General features: G+C 35.5%; 1 long non-coding RNA gene across 1 annotated transcript in view; it reads right to left on the bottom strand.

Moving 5' to 3' along the window:
* Positions 1-17,773, bottom strand: part of LOC107711420 (uncharacterized) — a 40,422-nt gene extending 22,649 nt beyond the window's left edge. The window contains exon 1 of the long non-coding RNA XR_001636702.1: positions 17,737-17,773. This is a non-coding gene — a long non-coding RNA (uncharacterized LOC107711420). The remainder of the gene's footprint in view (positions 1-17,736) is intronic.
* Between the last annotated feature and the right edge of the window lie 2,732 nt (positions 17,774-20,505).

Genomic DNA, 20,505 nt, shown 5'->3' with positions numbered 1-20,505 from the left:
TCAAATGTCAACATTGGCTACCAGAAATCGCTTACCCCACCTTTAAGACGCAGTGGATTACATTTGTTTTTGAAGGGAATGCTCGCCTGATCTAACTAAATGCGTTTATGTTCGTGAGAATCATTCGTGATCCAGCCTCACATACAGATGTGAGTATAAGGTTTTTTTTTTTAAATCTTTGCAAATCGGCTTTCCTAATAACGTGCTAGTTAGCAAGTTTCACGATGAATGCGGCTAAAGTTTACCGTCTCTCAGAGAGCGGCTCGGAAGAGAGGGGCGAGGTCAGCAGAGCTCATTTGCATTTAAAGCGGCATGCACTAAAATGGCTTGCTCTGAAAAGAGCTGTTTTTGGCAGGGTAAAAAGGGTGTTGTTTTACACTACCATTGAGAAAATTTAAGCAAAGTATGTTATAGTCTTTTCATTAAGACCCTAAAGAATCATATCAACTTGTGGAAAATGGGCATCCGATGATCCCTTTAACCGCCGGTTGCACACATCCACCATGTTTGTAGTTTTTAAACACTTTTTATTCGTGTTTGTAGTGAACCGAAACATTGCCAAAGTGCAATGGGTTGTGGGCAATATTAGTCATTAGAGTGTGCACAGATCAAAAATGGAATTAATAGACCATCAAGCTGCCTTTTGGCATAGTCCTTTTTAACATACTGTGCTTTGGGACACATCTCATGTTATTTAGGATAGATAGTATGCACATTGGGACGCAGGGATTGTCTCTGACAGACAGCATGCTGAAGCCACTCAGGTCGCTATTTTCTCCTGCTCAGAAAGCAATGATGCAGTAATTGAGGCAGAGTTGGTTTTCCTGAGTATTAATTATTAAATATATTAAAGGTATTAATTATTTATTTCCTAGCTGGCAAGTAGTCAGTGAAGTGATTTATGCCTGTGAGAGTGTTATTTAAATGTTTTTAGTTTTTGACAGATGTGATAACATGCGTAAGGGGGGAACTATGTTTAACTTTTGGATAATTATGACATGTTATTCAAAGACTGACATGCTTGGCTTGTCAAAAATTATTACAAAATTGTTGACTTTTGAACATCAAGTTCATTTTTTACCAAGAAAGGTGTGGTTTTGAAGTTGTTTTTATTGTCTAACTTTTATTAAAACTCATACAAATGCAGATCCTGTTGTAAATAATAAAGAAAAATTAATTTTCCATTATTACCAGTTAGCAAATTTTGACTCACATCCACTAAAAAGCACATTATGACCAAGTTGAAATTAATGAATACATTAATTATCTCCTCTACTTACACATATTTATCATCAGTGTCCTTTTATTAATTGAAAAAATGAAAGTAGTTAAAAAATTATAATAATAAATAATTATATATTAATTATATAATTAATAATAAATACATACACACACACACATTATATTGTAGACAAAAGCTGGAAAGGAAATATCTTCCAGTTATGAATAAGGGACACATGTAATATCAGTGTTTCAAAAAGTGTGTGTGTGTGTGTGTTAGACAGACTGAGTGGCACATTTGATATGGTCCACACAGGTGTCCTGGAGGCCCACAATTACTTTGAGTCCAAGAGCCTGAATGAGGATTGACGCGTTTAACTCGACAAGTATGAAAGCCATCTATGGAATGATATGAGTTCTTGGAGGAGCAGGGCGAGGGAACTTGAAACGGTTAACTCATTAAAGCTTGAAAACTCACTCAAGATTTATGCCTGAAAATATAGTTAATACCATCAATAAATCTCTTGCTTTGGAAATAGATTGTACCAATTATTTTTAAAAGAAGGCAATTGTTCACTGCAGAGATTCATGCTTTCTCAGCTTTGGAATCAAAAGCCTGTTTTTCAGTCCAGCACCACATAAATCTAGAGTTTAGAACTAGTGTTTAGGGCTTAAATATTTTGTTCACAGTCTACGTTAATTTGTTTTATTATTCCGCTTTAAAAGATATTTGTTTGGCCCAGCATGGCTTCAGGTAATAGTTTCCATTTGAGACAGCACATAGCTGTCTGGAGAAAATAAACACAGGTTTTTCTTTCTTCTCATCATATGACCGAGGGAAGACATAAGGGTTTCATCTATCACACATTGGAATGGTGCAATTACACCACTGTTGTCATTTGAAACTGATACGCAAGGGAAGCACACGGAAAGTAAATGCTAACCCCAGAAAGCACGCTGATAACCTGCTATTTCTCATGGCTTTTATATTATTCCCACTCTGCTGGTCAGAGATTTGCATGTGTGACTTGTTAGACGTATGTGTATGTGTGTGAGAAAATGTGAAAGAAACTCCACCATATTACTACACTGGGGAAATATGCACTTTATCACCTCAGTCAGACTCAGTACATTTGATTTTGGTTCCACTCAATTTCAATTGACATGAATTGTGCTATAAAGAAGTGAGGAAATGTAACTCTCGATTTCTCGTTGAGTGATCTCATCGAGTCAGACAGGCCTCCTGATATGACAAAACCACAAGCGCTAGGAGCATATGTGCTCTGTGTAAATGTGTGTTCACACAGGCCTCGCACATTTAACAAGCAGATTTCTCTCTGATACGGCAGACTCATGTGTTTACTCAAGCCTCTGACCTTCTCGCCATGACACTTTCACTGCTGATATAAATACCTTCACCATGCTAAATCATCATGCCCCACTCAGGTAACCCAACACGCTTCACCCCACGTCTTCGCCCATTGGCCGCATCGCATCACATGCCTAACACTCTGACCAACTGCAACGGAGAACCATTACTGCCAGGTGATATTTTTATACAAGGCTTGTTTGTTGAGAAGGCATCTGTAAAAAACGGGAGAGGTGGGGAATGTGTTGGGGAATTGGGTTCCGCATTGAAACCGGATCGCAGCGCCTACGCTAATATGTCCAAAAGGACTGTAATTATGAGGTGATAATGCCTGCCGATCAGGTTGCTTGTTGCCAGTGAGAGGGAAGCCCCCACTATTCCCAGAGACAGGAGGCTGATGATTCTTCCAGGACTCAGTGATGCAATATCCTCGCTGACGGGTTGCATGGAATGAGCGTGCACTGCAATGTACTGTTGACGAGTTCCCGTCACCTACATGATGGTTCAGCGTGTTAAAAAAAAAACTTAAAACCATTAAGAAAATCATTACTTAAAATAACCACACAAAAAAATCAGTAAATAAATAAACTAAGAAAACATATTTTATTTTAGCGAAATGCCAAGGAACTAAAGAAATTAAAACTTAATAGAAACTATAAAGACATATAAAAAGACTTTAACTAAAATTAAAATAAACATATGAATGTAATTCAAAATTAACAATAACTATAAACACTGTTACTACAATAACACTGACACTCATTTTTGTCGTATCTATGAATTTATTAATAAACATTCAAATCCAATTCATACAGATTATGACTATATTATGACTATACCTCTTCTATTATGAGCGTATTTCTGAATATATTTATTGATTAATAAGTGGGGTTAGAAAATAACAATGGCATCAACTGGCATTAAATTAAAATGTTGGACAAATAAGGGTAATATGCATAAAATTGTTCATTAAAAAAAAATCGTTCTTAAAAAAAAAAAAAAAAACTTAAAACCATTAAGAAAATCATTACTTAAAATAACCACACAAAAAAATCAGTAAATAAATAAACTAAGAAAACATATTTTATTTTAGCGAAATGCCAAGGAACTAAAGAAATTAAAACTTAATAGAAACTATAAAGACATATAAAAAGACTTTAACTAAAATTAAAATAAACATATGAATGTAATTCAAAATTAACAATAACTATAAATACTGTTACTACAATAACACTGACACTCATTTTTGTCGTATCTATGAATTTATTAATAAACATTCAAATCCAATTCATACAGATTATGAATATATTATGACTATACCTCTTCTATTATGAGCATATTTCTGAAGTAAAATGAATTCATTTTGATATTTTTCTTCATGATCATGAAGAAGAAAAAAGCCTCATTTAAAACTAGTAGACAATGACTGCATCTTAGTCAATAAATCTCAGAAAATATCAGATAATTTGACATTTTTATGACAAGACAACACTAGCTCAGGACAGGCTGCAATGTGGTTTGACTACCCCAAAATAAGGGTATTTATGAATCAATGATATTTGAGTCAATCAATCAATCAATCAAGAAAACGTTTTCAATAATAATAAGAATCTCTTGAATAAAATATTTGAAAAACATTTTCAAAACCATATAAACAAACATGAACTTGTGCCAAGTTCTTAAAAATATACAGTGTGCTTTAACTATATACTGTAGTAACACAAATTATTAATTACGTATTTATTAATTAATTATATGAAGTTAGAATCAGTTCATTGTAAGACGATGCATTTCTGACCATCAGTATGCTTAAATATTCTACTAAGTACTGCGGTAGCTATATCATCAAGCTGTCATAATAGTGATGCTTATCAGGATTATGTGCCAGATAAGGTCAGAAACCAACAGAAGTCTCAGGGTTGGCTAGATATTGACTAGCTGAGGTAAGAGGTCAGGTAGGGGTCAAGGGTCAGGATCAGGGACACCAGGAGAGGCATGGCTTTATCAGCTCTGTTACAGAAGGTTAGACAGAAGCGGTGGACTGAAAGACGGAGCCTTAATTATTCCTGACACATATGGCCTGGCCCCAGTTGCTCCACACGGCAACGTGGAACCCTGTGGAAATACACCAAGCCTGTTTATTCACCGTCTCACATTCACACTCATTTCCTTTTCATGTTTTCGGATTATGTTCAGATTTTCCAGGCTGGAATTTCTAATGCAGGGTAAAGAGAGAGGAGAAAAGGGATTTTGGCACTCAGTGGCTGAAACCACATTTTGACGACCGCCTTTAGGATCCTTAATTAGCTCTGCTAATTAACAGAAAGTATACAGCTGATGCAGCTTCTCAGATGTTTTTAAGACTCTCATATCATTATGATAGTTAACAATTATGTGGTTTTTGTTTTAAATAAATTCAAATGTTATGATCGGTTTAAGTTTTTTTTGATAGAGTGAGCTGAGGTGGGCTGGACTCCGCTTCGTCCACGGTGAAAGTCGATCCGGCGATCCACAGTAAGTTGATGTATTCCCTCAGCGACCAGCACTGATCAGCTCCAGGCATGACGAAGCAGATATCGTCCTCTTTTGAAAGGCCATACAAAGTAGTTTCACTTTCACAACGAAATACACAGCGCCTTCACGACATGGCGGCGGCAGGAACAACAATACTACAGCGAGAATAAAAGTTACGCCTTCTTTCTTTGTGTGAACATTTGGGCGGCGTTATGCAAATCTTCTCACATCGTGACGTAGACATGTGGGGTGTGTTAGAACGAGCCGTTTTAGGTAGGCGTGGCTGACTCTTAACTTTTATAAAGAATATCTCTTTGGATTTGAGACGTTAGTCTTTGCAGCTTTACAGATCTTCTTTATGCACCAAGAGCTTGTAACACTTCAAAGAGAAAGGAAAAATTGAAATCGCATCATATGACCCCTTTAAAGAACATTTTGTGTCAACTGAACATTCATCAAATGGACAACGTTTCTCAAAGGGAAAAAAAAGGTCGGACGAGCTAAGTGTTCAGATTTGCAATGACTAATCTAAAAAAGACTTAAAATCTAATTGATTTTAAGATGACGAAGACTTTTCTATTTTTATGTAATGTTTAAAAAAAATCAAATGACAAACTACAGCTGCTTTTTTCGGCAGAAAAAAAGATTATGGTTACTAAGTTTGGTCCCACTTTATAGTAGGTGGCCTTAACTACTATATACTTACATCAAAAAATAAGTACAATGCACTTATTGCGTTTATATTGTATTGCAAAACACTTTTGCTGCTATTGAGGTGGGATACGGGTAAGGTTAGGGACAGGTTTGGTGGTATGGGTAGGTTTAAGGGAGGATTAAGGTATAAAGGGATGGGTCAACAGTGTAATTATAAATGTAATTACATAAATTAATTATAGATGTATTTACATGCAGGTTTTTTTTTTTTAAATATAAGTACAGTGTAAAAACATGTATGTACGCAATAAGTGCATTGTATTAAATTTATTAATTTAAATGTAAGTACATAGTAGTTAAGGCCACCTAATATAAAGTGGGACCCTAAGTTTAGGGGTTTTTGTATTTACGTAGAATATTACCTACAAAAAAACACTGCTGCTTAATCTGTTTGATACATACATATGAATCCATTTAGAAAGAAAGAAAGAAAGATGTGTGTTTGTATGTATATTTGATACGCGCACAGACACACACAAACATATACAGATTTAATGGGGGAAAAAATTCAGAAAAACCTTTTCCACTACAAAGAATTTATATTCTTTATAGTGGAAAAGGTTCTTCAGATTTTTTCGATTTCATTTTCGATTTAAATTTTTTTTTTAGATTTAAATATTTATTTAAAAATGGTTCTGTTCACTGAAAGAATATTTGAGGAACCAAACAGAATTCTTCTATAGACCTTAGTCAGGTTAGACACCATATTCAGTTGAAAACAAGATCACATCATTTTTACAACTCAAAACTTTCAAAATTGTTTCATGAAGTTTTTGTCTACTGAAAGTTGTTTTTTTCTCTCTCACTCTCTGAAAGATGTTTCGTCAGTTGAACAATCTACGTTGTTAAACAACAGTAAAATCCAGTGATCGCACCGTACATCTATCCCTCAAAGCCTCGTTTTTATTCCTGTCAAAAAATTTAATCTGCATGGCACTATCCTGACTACAGTCTTGGACATGTGTGTCAAGAGACAAACATTATGGATGTTTGTCTGGATGAGGGATATATATCTAATCTCTATTTACATAAACACTGCTACACTGTACCAGTCATTTCATACAGAACCACAGCATGGAGCTTATCATCAATGAAAATCACTACACAAACAACAAAACCTCCCTTTCCACTGAAGCTAAGCATGTACGAATGCATGATATCCTCAGGCGCGGGACGAACTGAAGAGTTGTGAATGATGCATGACAAAGCACTGAAATTACACTGAACCGCAACAAAGTCATTACCAAAAAGTACCCCAGGGCTTGGGTTCAGAGGAAGCAGGTCTTGAATTCAGGGGTAGGTTGGTCCAAACACACATTTACCATTAACTTTAAGTGAAATACTCTGTCAAAATTGACTAAATTTGTGTCTACATTCTGCAACCAGATACTAGGCTGATGGACATCCTCCAGAGAAGGGAGATTTTACAGATGAGGCTGTGAGCCCTAAACTCTTTCATTGTCTCATTCCACCGTCTGCACTTGCACAGACCTTCTGCAATTGTTCTGGGGGGAAAAAAAGCGAAAGCCGGATCGGATCGCCTTACTTTTTCAGGGGAAAAAGGTGAAAAACACGCAACCTGAAACTCTTCGGAACTCAGTGTGAAACAGAAATGGACGAAGGCGGTGAGCGAGCGAGAAAGAGCTGATGAGAAAGGATGAACAGAGATGTCATGTTGAGCAGTATAACCTAAGGCAAGGTAACAAATAGAGCTCTCAATTGCGTCTTAATTTGTGTCTCACCACAGACTTTCCCTGCTAATGTCTGGTTGCTATTATCATAATCTATAGCAACATCCACCCTAAGCTTAACATTAAAGACCTTGAGCTGATATAATTTCAGTATATCACAGAATTAGGGTCAATGACATGATGCTCATTTTTTTGTCTGAATAAATAAATAAATATTCAGACATACAATAACTTCTCTGATGAGTATGTATATGCCAAGGAACTTTGGTATAATATTGTACAGTTACTTAAAAATATTTTAACAAAACAGCTTCACCGCTTGGTGCAAAGTCATGGTGCAACTAAAAAGCAGAAAAAAAAAACTAAAAACAGGAAATTATATCAAGCCTCTTATATTATTACATTATAATTTATTTAAAAAAAATGATTATAATTTGTTTATAAATATAATGAATTAAGGCATTAAAATAAATTTCATAAATTTAGATGTTTTTCTTTTTTCTTTTTTGAAATTATGATTCAAGGTGCAAGGAAAACGTTACTTTTTTATTTAATGATTACACCAACTTTTTGAAAATGGTATAAGGTGAAAAAAATTAACAGAGAGCTGGCACATGTACTGTCATTTTTAAAAAAAAATGTAAAAAGGTTTTTCCTTTCTACTTATACATCACAGACCCATTTGTCCGTGAAAAAAGGTCAAATTAAAATATACAAATAGCCTATTTGTAGTACAAACATGCACACAAAAATGGAAATCAAGACATTGCAACTGAACACACAGAAACACAACAGAAATAAGATGTTCTCAGGAAATTCAAGCAATGAAACAATGACAGCCTTGATAAACACGCAGACAGACAAGGTAATGCCCACACAAAGCTGACTGTCAGGTTAAACCTGCTATATGTCAAGAAACACTAGTTAACAAACTGTCAGAAATCTGAAGAATTATTGTACATTTAAGGTGTTATTTAATTGCATGTATAATCATTATTAAAGTAGCAATTAGCTGGTATTGATAACAACTTCAATTATATTGATTGAAAGAGTTGTTATTATCTGTAGAAGTCTGAAAGTCATACTGTTTCCTTGTGCGCTGGTTGATCGTTGGGGAATTTTTTTGTAAATTGAGAGCTCACAGACACAAACAGGACCTTATCGGGTGGATCAGGTATGTATGGGAAAAAGATAAAAAAAGCCACTCACTTGCCCTCTAGATAAGGAGGTACAAGTTTCCAGTTTGCGCTAGCGGCGTATCCTGTTACTAATACCGTGCTGGTTTTGTTCCTCTGCAGGGGTGTCACATCCCTGAGGGAAAGGAACATCAACTTCCACATCTCGCTTCTCTCTCTCTCACTCCATACTTGCACAAACACTCACACACATGGAAATATCAACTAATACCTCTCACACACTCTCTCTTTACATCCCCTCATCCATCGCACAAACACTCACACCATAAATACCTCCTCTCAGAAAATAACCTCCTCACCTGCTCATTCACCAAGTCATTTTCACTATTATGTCTCTGGCTGGTTTTCCAAACGATAATGCATCCTTTGGGTCATGCTTTATGCTATTTAAATGTAAGGAATAAGTTATCTGCAATCATTTCCTCATATTTATGTCATTTTAAAACATTATATAAAGCAGAATGTCAGAATTATAGCGTGTATTACTGTTTCCCATACTATGATAGTCAATGGTGACCACAATTTTCAAATGAGAGGCTTTTAAGGTGAGAGTAGCAACGTTTTGGAGAGACTAACACATTTTTAGCAAATTTTATTCTGTTACTAGCACAAATCTATCATATGGATTTAGAGGACTCTGAATAAAATGCATGAGTTGTATGGACTCCATTGGCTACCATTAACTTTCATTGAAAGTGAGCAGCATTAACATTCTTTTAAACATCTTTTTTTTTTTTTTTTGGAAGAAAAAACTTTGTTTACAATGACATCAGAACCAGAGAGTAAATGATGACAGCATTTCTATTTTTGAGTCGACTATACCTTTAAAACACTCTTAAACCTGATTTTGCTGTGATTGTATGGCCTTATAGACAGAGGAATGAGAAAATCATTAAAATATATTTTTGTTTTAGTACCTGTCTGCTGTCTTGACCAGTATTCGCTTGTTGAAGGGCGGCCTATGTGCCTGAGGTTACATGGGTCGTGACACACACTTGCAGGTGCATCTTAGTAGCCTTTGCGGGCAAAGGTCAAAGGTCAGAGAAACCCAAACCAGTTACACCAATTACTCTGTAAACCCCTCAAATATAAGTCTTGCTCTATTATCTATGTAATTTAAGAATTAGTAGGTAATAGTTCCACTTTGTCTCTTTAAAGTGTTACTAAACACAAAAAGTCCACAAGTATTATCCTAGCAATAAAGAAACCCATTAACACCCCATTAACACGGGATATCCTGTGGCGGTCAGGCACAATTGTCAACAAATGCAATTACATTTCACCGATAGCAGATTTGTTTGAATTAGAACTGAGAATTCAAAGATTTGAGCGTAGTTTAACTCATGAATGTATGAATCACCTTAAACTGCATTTCAGCAAGTCTTTCAGTTTATCAGAATTACACAGAAATTACAACTGAAATGTTTATAGTAAATCACAGAATAAGGCCGTTATCCTCGTGCCAAATTTAAATCACATTAAGTCTTTACATAATAAGTAAAAATATAAGCAAGTTCATGCTAAATTCAAGCACACTGTTTTTTGTAATATGTTCCTAAATAAGTTGCCAACATAGTCATTGCAACCACCTAAAAATACAAAGTCCTAATGATGTAATGCCACAGTTGAGTAATATTTTTGGCGCAACAACAGAGTTCAAAAGCTTAAGCCTTTCGCTAACATCCTCCAAGATAAATCTGTCAGCAGCACAAAGCGAGCATGACTGTGTGCGAAAGGTCTACTGAAAGCCGTTTCCCTTTGAACAATAAGTAACTGTGCAGAGAGTCCTGTCTCTGGTATATCCAGTGGGTCCCTCCTTTCCCACCTACGTCCGTAGATTAGTTTGACAGGCCGCCAGTCTCTCATCACACCCCTCAATCCTCCCTTTCGTCTGTACAGCTCTTCCAAAAGCTCAGCCTGTCACTTTTACCTCTCTATTCTCACTCGCTGACCTGCCCTGCGGAACAGTAAGGGATCCATTAAAGTGGATTTTTGGCATTCCTCTGCTGTCATTCTAACCCTGCTGTTTACCTTGTCTTCCAGGGGAAGTTCTGGCCTATCAGCCTCTGCCCATCCTCCCTTGTCAGTGACAGAGTCTTCAGACTGGTTTCACACTAGGTGCTGTTCCCACCTGAACAGGTAGTCATTAACTACTCGCCGTCACTCCAACACACTCAGCACCCTTAAATCGGAAGCCTAAAAGCTCTCATAGCCTCTTTAAACTCTGAGATCCTCAAGTGCTTCTAATCCCGAGTGAAAATTTTGTAGACATATGGCTAGGTAATTTGATAAGCCATTTTTCTGCACTCAAAGCATTACGTTGCCATTGTGCACGTTCAACGAAAACATTTAATATGCCAATCATTTATGCCAAGACATATTTGAACACTCAGATACAAGCCAGACAAAGGCATTATTATTCATCTGGTGTAGACATTGTCACTTGCTATGAAACAGACACCGGGTTTGAATAATTTGACTGGGAAACCTGAGAAGAGCATGTACACACACATATACAGTACCTTCATTGTACAAATATGCGTTTCCAGACGTACATGCATCTCTAAACGATTTGGTTTGGCACAAAGGAAACATACTGTCTCATGTCCTTGTTCCTGAACAGTGACAGTTAGGTCTAACAGGTCTTGCTGGCTTTGCTGGGTTTGTCTTAGTAAAAATTTGTTGCTTCTTGTTGCAACTTTACGCAAAACTGTCAACCTTCACACCTTCAGGCTTTCCTCTCACCTGCGTTCAGCCGGTCACCCTGTGTGTGTGTGTGTGTGTGTGAATATGGATGTAGTCATAGTAGACGTTACACTCCGACTAATGTCAGCAAGAGTTCATCCAAGCCGAAGAGAGAAGCTGCCAGAACAGTCAAGTCTGAACACACTCTTACACAGGAAGCATCACACCTCTCTCATGCCGTCTTTCAGGTGCCCAACAGGACATCGCGTTGCCAAACACATGTTAGCGCTGACCTCCAGCAACCTGTTTTTACAACTTATTTTCTCAAAGACCTCTTGTTCAATGAAGAACAAGTGACCTTTGAATGACAGGTCTCGCTTTAGCACATACAGTGTGTTCGGTGCTATTGTTGAACTCCCCAGAGACTGATCTCCCTCTGCTGGTTACAAAGCAAAGCACTGACATATGCATCTTCAGTAATTTAGTTTAGGGACCACTTCTCACTTTTAACTAGTTGCTTAATAGTATGCATAATACTAGGATATTGGCTCTTTATTAGTACTTATAATGCACATATTAATGTCTTATTCTGCATGAATATATATTAGATCCCTTATTCCATACCTAAATTTAACAACTACCTTATTAACTATTAATAGTTAGGAGCAAATTAGGAGTTTACTGAGGCAAAAGTTGTAGTTAATAGTTAATTAACATTGAGAATTGGACTCCAAACTCCAAACAAGTGAGACCGCATCTTTAAGAAATTGCTCTATATGTATAGTCAATGGTAAGCACACGTATCTTGCTTTTGCTAAAGATTATCTATAATACTAATTTCAAATGTGGAATATAATTCAACACTAAATCCAACACATCAGCTCTGGCCAACCAAACATCTTTATACAGGTGAAAAATTGGCATAATAGCATTGTAAAGGCATTTCTGTAGCTCAAACACTAGAACACGGCACTGGAAACTGCAGAGATTTGATTCCTTGGTTTGATTTTTGAAGGAAAAAATCGGTTTAATTATGTGGAATGGATTTAATTTTTAATAAATATTTCACACACACACACACACACACATGAAATATTATTACAATTTAAATATATTTTCTATTTTAATACATTTTAAAATGTAATTTATTTCTGTGTTGGCAAAGCTGAATTTTCAGTAGACCTTACACCAGTCTTCACTGATTAATATTTTTGTGGATTTGATTAATAGAGAGGTCAAAAGAATGCAAATATATAAAATAATTATATATATTAAAATGTAATAGAATTCCACAATATAACTGTTTCTATTGTATTTTTGATCAAATACATTCAGGAGAGTTCCATTCAAAATAAATCTAAAATAAAACTTTTTTATTATGTCAAAAATTACATTTTTATAAAGCTAGTTATGCCAGACTATCTAAAAGGAATTTCAAAATACCTACTTTAGTGATGCAGAAAAGAAAGAATGTCATACAAGGCTGAGTAATTGATGACAGCATTTTCATTTTTGGGTGAACTATCCCTTTAAGAGCATGCCAAATAATATCTTTAACTATAAATACATATAAATATGCCATTTATTTGATTTTTTTAAATTTGAAATAGAAATATTTGTAACATTATACATTGGCTTTACCGTTACTTTTGATCAAATGAATGAATCCTTGCTGAATAAAATAATTTATTTTAAAAAACTCCAAACTTTTAATTAAATTAAAAATTTAATTTGATTAAATGTAATTAAATTCAATTAAATTACAATTTCAATCCATTTGACCAAATTTTGCAGAAAATGTAATAAAAATCCACAGATTCCACCAGATCACCATTTATCATGAAAAAATATCAATTAAATGTTATGGACACTTCACATAGTGAAGGATTTTTTTTTTTTAAAGGCTGCGATTGGAGTCATCATATAGAGTCTATAACTGACACAGGCCAACTGTGTAATGTGAACTAAGAAGACAGCAACTTAAAACACTACTATCACTCAAATAATGTACTTTACACAATCATTTAAAATAATTCAATATGATAAAACGTCTTGCTGTGTTTTAATGGCAGCACGTTCGGCAAGGATGAAAATTAGAGTTTGAGAGAAAGGGAAGCCAGAATACCTTTCCAACAGAGCACATATTCAGCAAACTCTCATCCTCTCCAACAATGGAAGGCTAACGAGTGGGAGGAATGGAGAAGGAAGAGATTTGCTAGTAAAAATAAACGGGCGAAATAAACTCTAGCTATATTGGTGTAGGGTTGCAGCGCTGAGAAACGAGAGGCTGCCTCGCAGAGGCTGTGGACGCTAAAGTGAGGAGGATAATCACGTTGCTGCTGAAATCAATCCACATTAAGACTGCAAACAGCAGCCAGAAGATGGTCACAAAGGGTTTGGCTTGGTGGAGCATGTGTATAGAGCATTATCATGTGCTTTTTATGCAAATAATACGAATAAAAAATAAAAAAAACCTGAATATGTGCTTAAGTTTAAAAACATTTTGTGATCTCAGAATAAGAGATAAAACATATTAAAGCAATTACCGACACTGAGAGTCAGTTACATAAAAGTTTGGAATAATTATGATTTCTTTTGAAAGAAGCCTTGCTCACCAAAAATACAGTAAAAACAAAAAACAAAATTACAATTTAAATATTTATGAATATCATTTATTTATATTATATATATTAAAATGTAATATAATATATGCCAGACTATCTAAAAGGAATTTCAAAATACCTACTTTAGTGTTGCAGAAAAGATAACCACAAATAAGTATTATAATACATTAAAACTGTTCTTATGATTATTTATAAGATGATGCAACATATTATAAGGTTTCTTATAATGCCTTATTCATTCCTTATAATGCTTTAAGAATAACCTTATAATGTATTATAAATACTGTCAGACTTTGTTCCGTGTTTTGTGTGTTTTGCTCCCCATGTGCCCTCCTTGCCCATATTTGGTTAGTTTTCTGTTCCTGTCCTGATTATGTTGATTTAATTCCAGGTGTTCCCCGTTTATTTCCATTGATCCCAGGTGTGTCTCGTCATCCCCTCGTCTTGTCATGTGTTTAAATAGTGTTCCCTGTTTTTAGTTCAGCGTCCGGTATTGTCCATGTCTACATGTGCTACATGAGTTTTCCGTATTTCCTTTATGTGATTAAACTTCTCTGTATTGATGTACTCCTCGCCTCCCTCCGTCCCTTGCTCCACACTCCACTCAGTAGTGCAACCGTGACAACTCCAAACGTTTAATTAAATTAAAAATGTAATTAAATTTAATGTAAATAAATTTAATTAAATTCAAATTAATCAATTTGACTAAATTCTGCAGAAAATGTAATAAAAGTCCACAGACTCCACCAAGTCAGGCCACTTTTCAGGAAAAAGTATCAATCAGATGTTATGGACACTTCACACAGTGATGGATATTAAAAAAAAAAAAAGGCTGTGATTTGAATCTTCGTATAAAGTCTATAACTGACATAGGCCTACTGTTTAATGTGAATTAAGAAAACAGTAACTTAAAACACTAGTCTCACTCCAATAATGTACTTTACACGATCACTTAAAATAATTCAACATGACAAAACGTCTTGCTTTGTTTTAGTGGCAGCATGTTTGGCAAAGATGAAAACTAGAGTTTGAGAGAAAGGGAAGCCAGAATACCTTTCCAACAGAGCACATATTCAGCAAACTCTCATCCTCTCCAACAATGGAAGGCTAACGAGTGGGAGGAATGGAGAAGGAAGAGATTTGCTAGTAAAAATAAACGGGCGAAATAAACTCTAGCTATATTGGTGTAGGGTTGCAGCGCTGAGAAACGAGAGGCTGCCTCGCAGAGGCTGTGGACGCTAAAGTGAGGAGGATAATCACGTTGCTGCTGAAATCAATCCACATTAAGACTGCAAACAGCAGCCAGAAGATGGTCACAAAGGGTTTGGCTTGGTGGAGCATGTGTATAGAGCATTATCATGTGCTTTTTATGCAAATAATACGAATAAAAAAGATACCTGAATATGTGCTTAAGTTTAAAAACATTTTGTGATCTCAGAATAAGAGATAAAACATATTAAAGCAATTACCGACACTGAGAGTCAGTTACATAAAAGTTTGGAATAATTATGATTTCTTTTGAAAGAAATAAAAAAAACCTGAATATGTGCTTAAGTTTAAAAACATTTTATTTATTGATTATCATTTTATTTTATTCATTTAAATATTTATGAATATCATTTATTTATATTATATATATTAAAATGTAATATAATATATGCCAGACTATCTAAAAGGAATTTCAAAATACCTACTTTAGTGTTGCAGAAAAGAAAGTATGTCATACAAGGCTGAGTAATTGATGACAGCATTTTCATTTTTGGGTGAACTATCCCTTTAAGAGCTTGCCAAATAATATTTTTAACTATAAATACATGCGTCTGAGTAGAGCTAATTATTGCATTGATGTTTTGGCAAGATGGTGTTCATGTGAAATGAGGCATGCTGGGATGTGGGACCAGAGGAAGTATCATGTGTCTGTGTGTGTGTGTGTGAAGGTGAGGCAACACACCCCTCCTCACACCTGAATAAGTCTGAACGCCGCTCCATCCCCAGGTGAGCTCCTCAGCAAGGCGCCTCTGATTTCACTTCTCTTTCTTTCTCCCTCCCTCATTCGCGCCAAACCTCAAGACCCACTCGCTCACCTGCCTGACTCATCGTGTGTGAATGTGTGTATGGCAATAGCATCTCTCCTCGGCCACAAAGATTTACTTCTGAGCCTGGGAAAGGAAGTACACCTGTAATTCTACCCGAACTCTCAAGGTTACACGTTCAGTTAAACCACTTCATTTCTGCTCAGATCCGTTCCTCTGCCCTGAGCCTAAACAAGGATCACTACAAACTGTACTCAAGCTCATAGTACACAGCACAATGCAAAACAACAGCGTTTTCGACTAAAACTCAATAATAGCTCATAGTACACAGCACAATGCAAAGCGTTTTCGACTAAAACTCAATAATAGCACACAGTACACAGCACAATGCCATACTGCAGTTTTTTTTTACATTTGCCTGGTTTATGACATGTCTCGTAAAGAAATACCTTTTTAAAAAGTTTTTTTTCTATTTTTTTTAAACACAAAATACTGTTTTTTAGTGATACACTAATTCCTTAAGTAAATTAATATACTATTATATTATTTATGAGGTGAGGCCAATAATGATACTGAAATGTTGTTTGTCCATCTGAAGCGGTCGAACTAAATAAGCCATTTTATTTTATTTTAGGATGCTTTTACAATCCTGTTACCAAAATATAGCATGTCTAATTTAAAACAGTTGTGTTATCTAATTATTTATCAAAATAAACAGTAAATAAACATGACCATTAAATAAAACATGTTAATGAATTATTTGGCAAAATATAATAAATATAATAAGAAAGTAAGATGGCGCCGACGCTGATGGCTGCCTCCGTGGCGTGCTCCGCAGTTGTTTTTATGTTTTTGTTAGTTTGTCCTGTCTTTAGTTATATCCCTGCAATCAGTTTCACCAGAGACGAATTGCTGGACATTCGGAAGTACACACCACCCGATATTTCACCGGTTCATGTTTGTCTGCGTTGTGATCAGTATTGTGGTCACAGGCCTGTTCTCCTGCTGACTCTTACTGAATCTAAATGAACAATAGCTGCTCACCCTTTAGCAGACGCTTGAAAACAGCTGTGGGTCCTGTGCAGCCGCCAGACAAACACACACACACTCTTTATTCACTCTCAGAGCAGAGCCTGGCACGAGCCTGCAGGACCTTACACTCCTCTCTTCTGTCTGTCCATCCATCCAGGGTCCCACGGGGTCATTTAGGGGCTTTGAGTTCTTTGTAGCAGGCTGTTCTCTCAGCCAATTAGTCATAGCAGGGAAGAATATCAACTCTAGCTGGAGGGGAGAGAGAAAGGCTAGTAATTGTCAATTTATATATTTTTATTCCTTATTTACTTGTTCTATTTTTTATTATCTGTGTTTTTGTTCTGTCACTGTCATTCTGTTACACTGTGGAAGCTTCTGTCACGAAAACAAATTCCTCGTATGTGTAAACATACCTGGCAATAAAGCTCATTCTGATTCTGATTCTGATAACATTTAGAAAAACATGGAACAATGGGTAACAGGGTTACAATAAGTTATCAAGGTGGCATTAATTTGGCTCACATGTTAGTTTGGTATTATTTGCTATTATATTTCTATGATAATTTTTTCTTCCAATAATTAAACGATCAAGCCATATGCAGTCAACACATTGCTTCACAACTTAAATGAAAACGAAAACAGATTGAGAATACTTACTTCCTGCCATGCTGTTGAAAGTGTCCCAATGATGTCATTTCCTGGGTGTCACCAGTTTTAATGGAATGATACATTTTTATGGTGGGGGTGCAGAGAATTTGACTTCTTTGGTAATAAAAAATAAACTGAATGTTGATTATTTACCAAAAAATACAAAATTCAGTAATTCAATAATGCTTTAGCAATTGCTTTTATATACTCAGGGTAAACTACATTATGCAATTGTACTGTATTGGAAAATACATTTATTTATGGTTTATTTCAATACTGTTACAATATTATACATAGATAAAACTGAAAAAAAAAATGAAAAAACCCCCCCACAAAAAACAGCCATGACAGTGTTTTTAGTAAAAAACAATTTGCAACAAATTCATAAGATACAAATTAATTTAAATTACCAGACTGAAATTTCATATATTATATTATATGTTATGTTGTTATGTTATGTTATATGTTATATTATGTTATGCTATGTTATGTTATGTTATGTTATGTTATGATGTTATGTTATATGCTATGTTATGTTGTTATGTTATGTTATGTTATGTTATGTTGAAAAACTGTTTACTATACACTCTTTTAGACACTCAACCGTATGTGGTTCTCCACCATCTATACTCAACTATGTCAACTATACTTTGCTTTGGCACTTGGGTAAGTATCAGCACAATCCCGCAATCTAGCATTTCCTTTTATATAGAAAATACAACGATATAAAGAAAACATGATGTAAAGGGAAGAGCGTGTGGGAGCAAAGGAAAGTTTTTAGAGGGTGTAAATTGAAACTGCCATTTGGAGGCATTCATTTCCTGGAGTATTTGAGTAAATATTATGAAGATATTTCTCAGTGTTGGACACTCAATCCATCATGGCTCAAAAAAGTTAAAATATTAGCTCACTTGATTCACTTTGTCATACTTAGCCATTTTGACTTTTAAGGCGGACAGCTCTCCTCCCTGCCAGCCAGTTCTGCTGCACAAAAGAAAAAAAACATTAACACTCTCAACTTCTCTCCATCACAGGCGGTTGCATGCCAGAGGCAAAGAGAAATAAATGAACGGCAAGATGAAAACAGCTAGCATGACAGACACGGCTAACTTAAGCATTCAGAAATCTAGCACATATTACACAGGTGCAGAGAATATTAGCATTGGCTACACACTGAACCTGCTGAGAGGCTGTGGAACCAGGCCCGAGAACAGTAGGGTCCTGACCGAGCTCAGGAATTACTAACATTGGTGGCTCAGTCAAGTCATTTTGTAGATGTAGTATTAAGTTCCGAAAATTATCTATTAAGTTCGATAAAGCTGGAAATGAAAATTACATTCTCATAACACTCTGGTGGAAATGGATCCTAAACTGTAATTCCAACAGCTAGATGTTCCATTTCTAAGATCTCTCATGGGAGTCTACAATAAGCGATTCATTGAGTCTACAGCGCATTACTTACTAACCACCCATTGCACAGAAATAATATACGTTTCATCTTTTCTAGAATAGTATCATAAAGGACAAGTTGCTAACTGTGCAAAGTCTTGAAGGATTTAAGGATACATTAAAGCAAATAATGGCTAAATTAATGAAATTGAGAATGCAGTTGAGAAGCAGTTCATGAATTTGAACTGAATTTGAATTTTGGACTTTTAAGGAAGTACAATAAAAATGAACTGATATTCAAAGCAATATGTGTCATTTTTAATAAGAAAATGGTCAAGACAAGGTTGAAATGATGGCTTGACAAAGTTTGTCTAAAAGCTTAAAAATAAGTTTGAAAAGGCTTGAAGTTTGAAGGTTTTATAGGCTTGTTTAAAATATCACCAATTTATTTTATATATATACAGTATATATACATATACACACACACAGTATATATATTCTTATTTCATTATTTTTATGATTTTTACATTTTAAAAAATGAGAAACTCAGTAATTTCCAATTCCTCTAGATTCCATTCAACTTCCTGTGGGGCGTGGCCAATTTAATTGAAATTCAAACTCATGAAAGTTGAGTTCAATTCAATTAAATTCAAACAATATATAAATACATACAGTATATGTGTGTCTAACCAGATGTGCAAACGCTGAACCACTTGTAGGCCGACATTAGGAACGTTTCAGTAATATACTTCACGGATCTCTTTCTAGCTGTGGGTAACACTACACTATTTCTTCTCAGCTACAGCCCAAATCTGTAACAGGTGATAGATGAACTGCAGAATTGTTTTTGTCCTTCACATTTAAGTGCTTGTCAGAGGGGATACGAGGCACAGAGCCCTATCCACAAGAGGAACAGAAATGCCTCAGAGTCCATCTCAGACGAGTTTTTTATGGAGCTCTGAGCCCGAGCAGGGCAAGGGAGATAATTGGCCGATGGATATTTCAGACGCTCAGCTCTCTATCTTTCCCTGATTCTTGTTTTGTCTTTTTTATTTCTCACTCTCACTTTTTTCACTCCACCTCTCACGCTTTTTGTAAATACCACAGTTTCCTCAGTTTCTTCACGAGGGTCCGCAAAACATTAATCTGGACTATTAGAAATAAGACTCAAATCTGCTGCTCTCACTTGTTATTTTAGGAAAAATATACCTCTCAGAAAGAAGAAAAATAGCAATGGCCAGATCTGGAAAATGACAGCATATTCTACAAAGCTACATATGTACTGAATTACCATATGGAATTTCCCTCATTACACAAACCTTGACATACTCAGATATGCTGCACTTTATATTTTAAGCCTGCAAAATTCCTCAGAGGTCCTCCAGTTCT

The sequence above is a fragment of the Sinocyclocheilus rhinocerous genome, unplaced genomic scaffold, assembly GCF_001515625.1.
Source record: "Sinocyclocheilus rhinocerous isolate Xijiao unplaced genomic scaffold, SAMN03320098_v1.1 scaffold1829, whole genome shotgun sequence".
Taxonomy (NCBI): domain Eukaryota; kingdom Metazoa; phylum Chordata; class Actinopteri; order Cypriniformes; family Cyprinidae; genus Sinocyclocheilus; species Sinocyclocheilus rhinocerous.
Note: the sequence above shows the minus strand (reverse complement) of the source record. Positions and strands in the feature narration are given on the sequence as shown.